This window comes from Nicotiana sylvestris, chromosome 6 (genome assembly GCF_000393655.2).
Source record: "Nicotiana sylvestris chromosome 6, ASM39365v2, whole genome shotgun sequence".
In the NCBI taxonomy this organism is placed as follows: Eukaryota; Viridiplantae; Streptophyta; class Magnoliopsida; order Solanales; family Solanaceae; genus Nicotiana; species Nicotiana sylvestris.
In genome coordinates, this window is record NC_091062.1 from 504,617 (window position 1) to 515,771 (window position 11,155).

At 37.2% G+C, this 11,155-nt stretch overlaps 1 pseudogene; it reads right to left on the reverse strand.

The window, feature by feature from the left end:
• Positions 1-238: 238 nt before the first annotated feature.
• LOC104242898 (uncharacterized) lies at positions 239-5,955 on the reverse strand (annotated as a pseudogene).
• Positions 5,956-11,155: the final 5,200 nt, after the last annotated feature.

Genomic DNA, 11,155 nt, shown 5'->3' on the forward strand with positions numbered 1-11,155 from the left:
TGTTCTTGTTAGCTCGAGAAGTCAAGATAAAGGAACAAGCCAATTGTTTCCTCTAAGTTCAGAATAATATTACTTCATACTTTGATTTATTGATTTTATGAAGCAATCGCTAGAAGACTTTCTGGATAATTTACTTCCAGTCCGAGCAGGGACTCTGCTCTGAGGTGAAGAATTGAATGTGGTCGCTCCTTAGACAACGCTCACATGTTGTGCTGATGGAATACATCTATAAACAGCGGAAGCAAATAGCCAGGATCACTTGCATGTAATATAAATAATACATCACGAGTCTTTCAACATTTCTTCCATAAATTCTTTACACTAGAAACTCTGCATCAAAACCTAAATCACAATCTGATATAGACAGTCCCTTTCACATGGTCAAATAACATAGATTGGGAGGCAAATAGTAGAACAGATAATTCGTATTAATGTAAAGAACTAGTTACCGATCCAGTTGGGTTTTCAAGATTATGATGCATTCTCATATCCAGATTGATAAGCTCCCATGATTGACAAAATGTTGTGCTGATTTACTCATCTCTATGACATCCAACATGATACCACATCTGCTCATTCATATGCTTCAATGGGCATTCCAAGCAAATCAAAAAATTTTACTACAGAAGTATCCGACTTTTATTTCCTGTTAACCATATTTATCGCTTTGTTTATGTTCTTTGCCAAATCAGGAGCTACTCCAATGTAAGTATGAGGTGTCAAGTTCAAGAGAGCTGTCTTTGCATCAATTGGTATGTGTCACTGCTCTCCCTCGGGTTAATTCCTTCAGTTTCTCATACGGCTCTGGCACACCATACCTGCGCATCACCTAAAAGACCAAGCATAAATGAACATAGTAAGCTTAACAAGGTTCTCCAAATTTTGCAAGTTCAGATTTTTTTGGAGGGGTTCAATGAAAAAGAGAAAGCTTTTGGGGCAGGGGAAAAAAGAAACAAAAATTTTCTATTATGCCTAAAGACGCATTCTATTATTCTGGAATCTTTTTGGGATACTCAGGAATCTTGATATAACTGACATACCTTTCAGAATGACTCGTACCAACTTGTGATATAAAACAGGACTTCATCGACACAAAAAAAAAAGAAGAAAGCTTAAGTTACATACTGTTTGTATTGGTTCAGCAAGGACCTCCCATGAGTTATTTAAGTCTTCAGCCAGGGCAGCTTCATTAACCTATGTAAAACTGAACAAGTTAGTCATTGCATACAAAAATGTAATCAATTTAAAACTAACTAATATCTTGTGAATGTGAAAACTATATTAATGTCTCTGAGAAATGCATCCAATATTTATTCAACATCAGTGACAAAACAGTAAATACAATTAATAGCACTTGGCTACCCAAATCCATATATAGATCAATGATCGCCAGCCCCAACGGCAACCCCCCGAAGCAATCCAGAAGGTGTATGTGTTTACTAATACGTGAAAATGTCTATGCTGATCTCTCTAATAAATGCATAGGAAGAAAAAGAGAGGGTCAACAAATGAGCTCTGTAACACCATGATTGCTAGATAAACCCAGTTGCAGGCAGAAGATTAGATGCAAAATCTTTTTTTTTTTGACTTTTTGTACAGTTACCAGAAAATAAATTAGCACTTCAATTTGCATTTTTTCACCTGAAGCTTTGCAATTCCTTGCAATGCACTTTTGTAAGCAAGAAGAGAATGTCCTAGCCCTACTCCCATATTTCTCAGAACAGTTGAATCTGTTAAGTCCCGCTGCAAATAGCAAGCACACCAAGAGATAAGAATATGAGACATAAGAAGCAAGCGTAGAGGCAGCAACAGCAATAGAACCCACAAACACAGGAAAAAACAATTGTATTTCTCTAGCTGAACTACCTCTTATAGAACGAAACCATCAAATCAGCTTAATCCCGAGTACACGTGATACCAAACGAATTTAGCAGAATTATGGAGAAAGGTGATACAGATAGAGCGAGAGGAGAAAATATACCTGCCAGCGGGAAATAGGTAGCTTAGTGCTTAGATGGGATAGGTCTCCATTGGCTAATCCGAGATTGCTTTCACTATTTTCAAAGTCAATGGGGTTAACTTTGTGGGCCATTGTTGAAGACCCAATTTCCCCAGCTTTGGTTATCTGCTTAAGATAGGAAAATGTAAATTCCTTCATCAAGTAAGAGACAAAAAACAATATCAAAAGATATGTGGGCATTCACCTGTTTGAAGTAACCCAGGGATATATATCCCCATGCATCTCTATTAAAATCAATCAAAATGCTGTTGAACTGGATAATTGAATTAAAAAGTTTTGCCATGTAGTCGGGAGTCTCAATCTGCACTTCAAGGGTTTTTATTCAGATGTTATCAAACTAAAATTTGCACATATGTTTCACAGGAAATAATTAATGTGCACATATGTTTCACAGGAAATAATGGCCTCTCCCTTCCTAGTGAATGAATAATATATCAGCTAAAATTTTGGAACTAAGCAGCAGTCCACAAAGAACCATGTGTAGCATGGCTTCTTGTTTGATGAATCACCACAACTTTTTCAATATAGCATATCTGTGGAACGTAGGGATCCAAGAGACACCACAAGCTCCTCTGCAATTTGGGGCCACTTTATTTCAGGATATGCAGCTACGTGAGCATTGTAGTTTCCAACTGCACCTGCAAACTTCCCCAGCATCTCAACTTGAGAGATATCCCGCCTTTCCCTACTTAATGGGTAAGCAAAAATTGCCATTTCCTTTCCGAGTGTTGTGGGTGAAGCTGGCTACAAATGCAGAAATAATAGCAATTCTTGAAGATTACAATTGTCTAAAACCATTGTGCAAAGCAAACTACACTCCATGGTATTCATACATGAAAGCACGACATTTTTTCCCGAAATAAACTTCAGCACTATTGTAAAGCTGCTCCCAAATGAACCCAAATGAGAAATCACACACAGAAATCTACCTGCCCATGGGTGCGAGAAAGCATGGGGACAGAAGAATTTGTTGTAGCCACGTTACAGATAGCAGAAATTAGTTCATCCATGACGGGCAAGATGACCTCGCTCAAAGCTTCTTTCAGCATCAGTGCATGGGCAAGGTTGTTGATGTCCTCAGATGTACAAGCAAAGTGGAAAAACTCAAGCACCTACCAAAAAAACGGACAAGAAGAAGAATAAGCAGAAATGCATGTTGTTGGTCAGGGATAGAGAGATTATGTGTACTTTTTTAGTTCTTCTTTTCCTACTTGATTGAATGGCATGGAAGTTTACTATAATATAACACAACATGTGCTAGAGAACCTATATATACCTTGACTATCTCTGGATGTGATTGGCATCTTTGTTTCAGGAAATACTCCACCGCTTTCACATCATGATTTGTGACTTTCTCAATTTTCTTAACTTCCAAAGCGTCGTCCATGCTAAATTTATCAATCAAGTTTTGCAGAAAAGACTGAGCTCCTTCAGAAAAGCATGGAACTTCAATGATTTGAGGGATTTGGGAAAGATTCAACAACCATTTAATCTGACAGATAGTTAAATGTCAAACTTTCCTTTTCCTGTTTCCCACCAATGTGGAAAAGGATGAAAGGTAAGAAGCAACAGACAAAACAACTTCAATTATAAAATGGAATACACTAATGGACCCCTCGTCACAGAATTCACAGATTATGCATGGCGATAGAGCAAAAGATATCGCCATGATTATTGCTGACATTCTACTGCATCATCACACCTTTCTATTAACAAATACCAACCTTCACATAACATTAGTTCTGTAGGTACCATTACGTGAACTAATAGATAATTTCAGATTCATCATATATGGGCTTCCACAGTTGAGTTGTCAATAAATCTGTATTACGCTTCAAAGAATCTGAAATTCTGAATACCTTTTTAAATAGTGTTGCTTTACAGAGTAGAGTCTAATACTGTTAGAACTATGGCAAGTGCTCTTTGCAAGATTGTACGAAATAGACTTTACATCCTCCTTCTCTTGCAAAAACTTTGTATTGCATTGCTCTACACAACATTAACTCACAAAAAGCAGCATGTGGAACCAAAAGCACTTTGTATTAGCTGAAAATATTTTGCTAAAATCTAGCTTATTGAATTAAAATCTAGGAACCGAATTCCTAAGAAAGAAAAGATTTGTTTCAGGCATTAGAGATGGCATAGGCAAATCCTTTCTTCCCCTCCCCGCTATGCAACACCAAAATCAGTTTTTTCAGAAATGCAACAGTAGCAGAGTAAATTGCCAAAAATCAGAGACAGCAGCGTTAAACCGAGTGATTAAGCCTATGGTCTTGCAATTAAACTAGACTACTAAATAGATAAGAACAATGAAATATCAATACCTCAACCAAAACTCTGAATCGAATTAAGCCGTATTCGCTCATATATGGAGCTAATTCCTTGACTTTACCCCAATAACGACCATCCAATGGGCACAGAGCAGATAAACTTGAGAGTTCCAGATCATGAGAGAGATCTGAAGACATCCTTTTGGCCTGAGAAATTAGAAAGCTACTTTATCAACTTGTCCATCAAGAAATGGAAACTGGTGGTTCCATAAACCAACAAAAAAGAAGGTGATCTTAGTGTTATTCATTGCATTTACTTCATATTCATGATATTACAAAAACCAATCAGCTAGAGAAACGTTTTTCGAAAGTCATCTACACTATCGTAGCAATTTTATGCTTCATATATAGGTTCTGCAGTACACTAGTATATCTCTTCTTGTTTGTGCAGTGCCTAACTCCAGTAAATGATAACAACTCTTACATTATCAATTTCCATAAAGCATGAAGATAACAAGAGCGTAGCAAAATGTTTACATGAAAGCATCTGAAATTGTTCATCTTCTTGCAGCTTAGAACTTTATAAGTTAAGAAGCAAGCTACAATAGAATCTTATCTTCGCAACAAGAATGTCAGTAGGTTGTGAATTTGGATAAATCCTGAGGTATTTAAGTAGCAAATATCGGCAAAATAGATAAAAACATTTTGAAAAATGGTAGTACTAGATAAAAATGTGAACTTTGACGTTTATGACAAGCATGCGAGCTAATTCTTAAAACTTGTCCTTACATAATTCCACCAGCATTACAATTTCTTCTTATCATTAAAGGGGGTGCGCCGTGCGGGCAAAAAAAAAAGAAAAAAAATACTCAAATGTTACTAATATCAAGAGTTCCCCTTTATTGCAAAATACATATTACTAACATCAAAATCATAAAAAGTTAAGAAAAGTTGCTGAATTTGAAATTGGAATTCTTTCATCCAATTATGTCATAACAAAGAAGGAAAAAAGGTTACCTTTTCTGAAATTTCTAAGGAACTAATATTCCCTGTAATGGCTGCCCTACACTAGCAGTCTTTCCTAGTGGGGAGCGAAACTTTAGCGCGATAGAGGGAAGGACTTGAAACATTAATAAACTGTTGGCTCTTGGCTGCTGGGAACAACGTAAGAAGACAGCGTTTGGTTAACATTTGTAGCTTTGAAAAAACTAGTTCCAAGCTCCATGTTGATGGCTGGTAGACTGACAGACACCCTTCAATGGCGGGAGACCCAGCGAGCTGATGTGGTGGGAAACAGAATTGTAAGATTCTTGGTAGGGTTTTCGCATTTGACTAGCCGAAAGGCGCTAAAACACTATTTTATTATTAAAATTATTCTTTTTTTAACGAAAAAAAGAAAGATCGTGGTGCATCTAATCGAAGAAACAGAGAAATAGCCATTTCAAAAGAACAAAAATTATCCCTTTTTGGGAGTGTTTATCTAAAAATTAAAAAGAACTAGGGTAGATTGGCTCATTCAAGATTTTCAATGTATAAATTGTCAACTGAGGTAATTGACTTGCAAAAGAAAAAGAAAAAAAAAAGTTGGGGGTGGGGGTGTGGAACAGTTAAAATAGAACAAGAAATTGACCAATTCCAATAAGCTAGGAATATAACAAATGCAATGATCTTTTGATTGATAACTTGCTCTACCAAAAGAAATCATGTAATTTGGAAATTCTAAAGTTGTTTGTAACAATTAATCAGCCTAACAAATAATCGTAAAATTCTCCACTGATAATCGTTTCACATGATTAAACTATATTTATTTCTCTCAAGGACTTATCAAAATAGTAAGTTGATTTTTAGTGTCACCCTTTAATTTTGTCTTATGCACACATATATAAACCACTCTACCATTGACAAGAAAAGAAACACTAATATTTGTTGAACTCACATATATCCTTATCTTGTAAAGAGTTTCAGCTCTTCTAGTATCTTTCGGGAATCATGACGGTAGACATGTGATTTTTGAACCTCACTAAGATTTTTCATATTTTAGCATATAAATATTTAATTTAGGCCTAATATAGCTATTTTAACTAATTTTTACTTTTTTACTTTATTTTATTACAAGAAAAATGAAAATTACAAGAATTGTTCCATTAATGTTTTGTAATCATTTTTAATCTTGAAAAATACCAAAAAAATAGTTTATTTTAACGGTCAGTCTTATTTTAATAGTTATTTTACTTAAGTAGGACTAATTAATAAATGAGATCGTATTTTAATCTCGTTTGTGGGGAAAGAATAAAACTTGGGTTCGAGCAACCCAAGTTTTTTATAGCCCTCATAAAACTAGATAGCTTTTTATAGAAAATTTGATGTGTGCCATTTTCATTAAATCACCCATGACCCTCATGTAATTAATACTAACTCTTTTTTAAAATCGGGGCGTTCCATCAATTGAATTTCCATGGCCCTCGCAAACTTTGTTATTAATTTGAACTTTCGTAGTTTCTCTAGGCGCGTTCTTTAAACTGATTTTCTTTAATTATTAATTTCGGGTGTTCATTTCATGTGACCCAATTTCAATTCTTAACAATGTTAAATAGAATGTGTCGCGAATCGCGGGTGCATTTCATGTGACGTGGTTCAAGGCATGTTTTAAATAACGCTGAATCTTCCAAAAATAATTAAAAGCTGTTTAATAAGCTAAAAATAAAACTTAGGTTAAAACATGTAATAAATCGGATAATATGCTAATTTTAATAGTTTAAGCGACCGTGCTAGAATCACAGAATCCGGGAATGCCTAACACCTTCTCCCGGGTTAAAAAAATTCCTTACTTAGAATTTCTGGTTCGCAGACTTCAAAAGGAAAGTTGAATTTCCTCGATTTGGGTTTTAAAAATAAACCGGTGACTTGGGACACCAATTAAAAATTCCAAGTGGCGACTCTGAAAAATTAAATAAAATAATCTCATTTCGAATAATGTCACTTAAATTGGAAAAACTCTCTTATACTACATTCGGGTGTGTAAAAAAGAGGTGTGATAGCTCTGGCGACTCTGCTGGGGATCCAAACTCAGAACTTCGGTTCAGGGTTCAAGAATTCGAGCTTAGGATAACCATTATAGTCAGGTTTTATTTATTATCTGATTTTATGTGTTTGAGCCTAATGTGCTAAATATTGCTTTTTACCGCTTTGATATTGCTTGAATTGCATATAAAACTATTACAAAACCCTCTTCTCCCTGAGTCTTCTAAATCATCTGGGAAGTGTGCACTTCGTGTGACTTCTTTTCTGTTAGAGTCATATCCTAATTTTAGAACGAGGTTCGGATAAGTTGTAAAGCCGGTGAAGCTTCTGTATTCCCGGTACGCCGCCCTCCCCCCTCCCTGCGGGCTCGAGCTGTCCGCTCGGGTAAGCCAAGTCTAGAACAATACACCTAGATTTTTAAACCTAGTATAACAAAGCCTCATGCCGGATCCCTAGTAGGAATGTTTGTTTGCATCACGTGCATCTGACTTTGGGGACTCAACACAGGGGTTGGGTCCGTCTAGGACAGGTGTACCCAAATTAAAAAAGACCATCCTAATGCATCTTACGTGCTACTTGCGCATCTGTTTGTTTCGACTTGCATGTTGACCGGCTTCTAGAATAGGGAAAGAAAATCAAAAAAAAAGAAAGAGTGAGAGGTAGGTATTTAGAAAATTCTGAAACTATGCCGAAATTCTGGAAAAAGAAAAGTCATTTCAAAATGAGCCAAAATTTTCAAATGTCATGTTTCCCTGTTCCGTCAAAACTAACCGAACTACGCGGGTCTGATTCTCGCCGGATGTGAGATATGTAGGCAAACCTCATCGGTTCCGACCCCAATTTTAAAAAAATCCAAAAATATTTTCCTTTAGTTCCTTCTTTAGAAATCTTTCCTTAGAAAATGCAAAAAAAAAAAGTTTTTCTTTAAACTCAAAAAAAGAGTAGTTTCTTTCTTTTCGAAATCTTTCATACAGAAAATTGAAATAATGAAAAAAATCAAGGTCCAAAATACGGGCTTCCTTCATTTTGAAATATTTTTCCCAAAAATAAAAAATCAGAAACAAAAATCCAAAAATATTCTTTTCTTCTTTAGAAGTCTTTCTTTTGTAAATGTCCATAAAAATTGAGAAATAAAATTCCAAAAATATTTTTGCTTTTCTTTAGAAGTTCTTTCGTAAATAAATAAAAATTCAGAAATCCAAAACATTTTCTTAAAAGTCCCTCTTTCAAAAATTAAGAGGCAACATCCAAAATCCAAAAATATTTTCTTTCTTCTTTAGAAAAAGAGAAAACAAATGAAAAATAAAACAAAAATATTTTCTTTTTACTTTTAAAATGCCAAAGTTCAAATCAAAAGCAAATGAATTTTTAGAAGTATTTCTTTCAAAAAAAATCAGAATCAAAAAATTAAAAAAAAAAGAGTATATTTCCTTTCTTCTTTTAAAGCATTTCTTTCAACAATTCCAAAAAAAAGAGTTAGCTTATTTACTCCATTCTCAATCTTCCCGAATTACACAAGATCTGATTCATGCGGAGTCATGATACGTAGGCAATTCTTATCGGATTCGATCATAGCCATAAATTTAGTTGAGTGATAAAATAAATTGAAAAATTGAGCGAAAAAGAAAGAAAAGGAGTGGAAAAAAGAGCGACACGAAATAAAGAGTGACAAACAAAAGAGAAAAAGAGAGCGCCAAAAAATAAAAAAATGGCAAAAGATGAAAAAAATCAAGAGTGATTAAAGAGATGCAGAAATGAAGAAAGAGGTATAGAGTGAAAAGGGCTAGTCAAGGCCGGGATGAAATATGCAGCCGTTCAAACACACGGTAGAAGCGTTTAACTATTAGGTGCATTGCATCCCAACGTGCGATTTTCTGTATGTTAAATGTTTCAAAACTAACAAGGTTGTTGGATGTGCAAACTAGCCAGGTTTTGGTGGTTGGTTTTGTTGGCAGTCTAGTCTCCCCTCCTTCACAAAATCCAAAGGCACAAATGGCCTCCGCAAGCAATCGACCAATAATCGGTCCCGAGGATAGCCCAGCATCGACTATTCTGCAGCTAGAATCAGCAGTTGTTGAAGAGAATAAGATGTTGCGCCTCCGCATACTGGAATTGTGGGACGCCTGGTCTAATGGTAAGGAACCGCCAAGTGCAAACCCTAGGTTCCCTCAGTTGATCCCCATGTCAGGCGAGGTTACCAACGCCCCTATGTCAAGCCCGCGCATTCCATACGGGCACCCTCCAATGCCCTCCAATGATCCTGGCATGCCTTCTGTCGTTCGTCCCCAGGCACCGGCTTCAAGGGCACCGCCTCCAATGTTCACATTTCAGGGTCCACAGCTTCAGTCAGAAATAGCATATGTGACCCCATATTCTTTCACTCAACCTCCGCAATATGATCTCTCAGTGGAGCAAGAAAAGGTTGTTAAAAATCCCGAACAAGGGGAAATAGCTCGGAAGATAAAGAGCCTGGAACAAAGCCTGAAAAACATGCAAGGCCTGAGTAGCCAGAAGAGTGTCTCATACTTTGACCTCTATATGTTTCCCCATGTCCACTTGCCATTTGGCTTCAAGATGCCAAAAATTGAAAAGTACGACGGGCATGGAGACCCGATCGCTCATCTAAAATGATACTGTGACCAATTGAGGGGTGCTGGTGGAAAAGAGGAGCTACTAATGGCCTATTTTGGGGAAAGCCTCATCGGAATCGCTTTTGAGTGGTATACGGATAGAGAAATTACTCATTGGCATGTGTGGGACAATATGGCTCGAGATTTTGTCCACCAGTTTCAGTACAATGTGGACATCGCTCCCGACAGAAATACTTTGTCCAATTTGAAAAAGAAAACTGCGGAAAGCTTCCGTGAGTATGCTGTCAAATGGTGTGAGCAAGCTACGAGGGTAAAGCCTCCGATGGATAAAGTTGAAATGGTCACGGTCTTTCTACAGGCCCAAGAGGCTGACTACTTTCAGAACATGATGTCTGATGCGGGTAAGTCGCTCGCTAAGGCTATCAAAATTGGGGAAATGGTTGAAAACGGTCTAAAAACAGGCCAAATCTTGAGTCATGTTACTTTTGAAGCCACATCACCAGTTGTTCAAATGGTTCAGATGGTTTGACGAATAGAAATGGGATTGAGGAGGGAGCCATGATGGTTTCAAGCTCGAGGGGGGGCCGCAGGTCATTCAGCCAGTCATATGTGCTTCCTATGGTCCCACCACACTATTATCCCCTTCAAGATGATGCTTATTCCATGGCACTGCCTCCCTATGCGGTGATGAGCGGGCAATCTTACACGCAGCCATAATATTATACACAAAACCGAGCTCTACCTCCCAGAAATGTGCATCCTTACCAAGCTCCATATAATCCTCAACCAAATGATCTCCAATACAATCCTCGCCCAAGAGACACTTTCAGAAAGAACCAGTTCACCCCTATTGGTTAATCATATTCAAGCTTGTTCCAAAATCTAATCAGGCTAGATCTATTGCAGCCAGTGGCCCCGAACAGGACGAACCCCGAGTCCCCCTCGCACCGAGCTGATGCTAGATGTGAATACCACTCTGGAGCAGTAGGACACAGTACAGAGGACTGTTGGACCCTCAGAAGGGTAGTTCAACATTTGATTGAAACTGAAAGAATTGTTTTTCAGGATGAAGAAGCTCTTGATGTGATGAACAATCTGTTACCCGCACACAATAGCGGGCCAATAGTCAGAATGATTTGTAAAGATAAGGAATTTGATCCGGCACTGAAGGCCATTGCAGCCATTGCCGAGAGAGAAGAAAAGCCAAAAAACGGTCGCCAAGCCTGAAAGTTCCCCATCATACGGGAGTCTCG